Source organism: Triticum aestivum, chromosome 5B (assembly GCF_018294505.1).
Source record: "Triticum aestivum cultivar Chinese Spring chromosome 5B, IWGSC CS RefSeq v2.1, whole genome shotgun sequence".
NCBI classification, from domain to species: Eukaryota; Viridiplantae; Streptophyta; class Magnoliopsida; order Poales; family Poaceae; genus Triticum; species Triticum aestivum.
Window position 1 is genome coordinate 107,707,717 of NC_057807.1, and position 2,263 is coordinate 107,709,979.

The following is a 2,263-nucleotide window of genomic DNA, read 5'->3' on the forward strand; positions in this document are numbered from 1 at the left end:
TAGGGTTTAGCCTCTATGATCTCGTGGTAGATCAACTCTTGTAATACCCATATCATCAATATCAATCAAGCAGGAAGTAGGGTTTTACCTCCATCGAGAGGGCCCGAACCTGGGTAAACATTGTGTCCCTTGCTTCCTGTTACCATTAGCCTAAGACGCACAGATCGGGACCCCCTACCTGAGATCCGCCGGTTTTGACACCGACATTGGTGCTTTCATTGAGAGTTGAACTCAAGACCTCCCACTTACCAAACGGGTGCTCTAACCAACTGAGCTATGAAAGCACCAATGTCGGTGTCAAAACCGCCTGCTTATTCACATGCACACCTACTATTAGACTCCTGCGATTATAATCGACCCTCCGTTTGGCTTTTCATTCCGAACACCAAACAGAGTATCAGGGGCTACTACCTATTGGGTGATAATTTCACACATTTTTGATTACTTACCTCAAAGCCCGTCAGGAGGCTGGTGCAGGCTTCGGTTAGTCCGCTCTTGGCAGACAGAACCTTTTGAATCACTGCACTCATAAGAGTACGATGCTCTTCATCCATGGAAGCGCCGCGAAGCGCTTCCAGCAGAATATCCGACGCCCCTGGCGTAACGGAAGTCATCGGCACGGATGGCTCGCCCTCCCTAGCGAGGGGCCGCCTGCCCGAGTCCGGAACCATCGGAGGTTCCGGTACAGTATCCGGCTGAGAGCCTGGCTGGCCGCGGCTCTTGTCGGCACGATCCGCGGGGATCTTATACCCCGTGTGCCCAACATCTGGAATTTTGTCCTGGGGCGTCTCCAGAGCCACCACCCCTACTCTGGGAACCTTTGGGACAACACCTCCGTGTTGTCCGCCGGCCGAGGGGTAGTGGCCGTCGGAAGCGGGTTCATCGCCGAATCACTCAAGGACCCATCCGAAGATGATACCTCGGGATGGACCCTGGCCGGACTGCATATATGTGTTCGGCGTTATAACAGACTATGAAGCGAAGTCGCACTAAAGTATAACAGAGTGCAGATACTAACAATCTCACTAGGGGCTTCCCCCTGGGCACCCACTCCTCCTCGCTATAGGCGACCGTGGTGGAGTAGTCCGGAAGGGACGCCTTTCCCTTCTTGGGCGTCCTAGCCTCCCCCTCCGGGGCGGCTTTCCTCTTCTTCCCCTCCCCAGTGCGGGGAGGCAGAGTTTCTTCGTGTTTCCCCCCGCCTCCGCAGGAGGAATCTGCCTCCTCATCTTCGGACGACGAGGGTATGATGACCTTGCGCCGCGGACCCTTCCCGGTCCCCTGGCCCACCTTCTTAGGCCCCCCATCCTCTCCGGAGGGGGCGGCCCCTTCCTCTTCTTCCTCCCCTTCAGGGGAGGAGTGTGCCTCGTCGTCTTCAGACGAGGCGTCCGATACGACCTTATGCCGGAGACCCTTCCTGGTCCCCTGGGCCTTCTTTTCGGCCTTCTTTTCCGGTGCCTTGTAGGGCGCCGGTACTAGCATCTTCGTCAGGAGAGGATCTGCTGGACATTCTGGCAGTGGAGCCAGACAGTCAATCCGCTCCACCGTCTCCACATATTCCTGATCAAATACGCACAAGGACTTAAGATTCCCCCATGAGTACATTGGGAAAAACTGAATCCGGTGGTAGTCAGAAAACTCACCGGACGGGGGAGCCGCGCGGCGTGAAGTCCACGATCCTCGGATGTAGGAGGAGGTATTTCGGAGGCCTTGAATAGAGCCTTCCATGCGCCCTTGTGTGTCATGCCGTAGAGCTTTTGAAGCGTCTGGTGTTCGGCCGGGACGAACTCTCACAGATTTAATGCCCGTCTTTGGCACGGAAGGATCCGGCAGACAAGCATGACCTGGACCATGTTGACAAGCTTGATTTTCTTGTCCTTCATATTCTTGATGCAGTTCTGAAGTCCAGTCAGCTCCGCAGGCTCGCCCCAGGCTAGGCCCTTCTTTTCCCAGGAGGTGAGCCGCATGGGGATTCCGGATCGGAACTCGAGGGCCGCCGCCCAGTTGGCATCGCGCAGCTCGGTGATGTAGAACCACCCCGATTGCCACTCTTTCATGGTCTCCGCAAAGGAGCCGTCAAGCCAGGTAACGTTGGGTATCTTGCCCACCATGGCGCCTCCGCACTCCGCTTGTTGGCCGCTCACGATCTTCGACTTCATGCAGAAGATTCGTAGCCACAAGCCGAAGTGAGGCTTGATGCGGAGGAAGGCCTCACACATGACGATAAACACCGAGATGTTGAGGATGAAATTTGGGGCTAGATCAT

At 55.9% G+C, this 2,263-nt stretch overlaps 1 non-coding gene across 1 annotated transcript; it reads right to left on the reverse strand.

The window, feature by feature from the left end:
* Positions 1-210: 210 nt before the first annotated feature.
* TRNAT-GGU (transfer RNA threonine (anticodon GGU)) lies at positions 211-284 on the reverse strand. The gene has a single exon. It is a non-coding gene; the product is annotated as a tRNA-Thr (tRNA).
* Between the last annotated feature and the right edge of the window lie 1,979 nt (positions 285-2,263).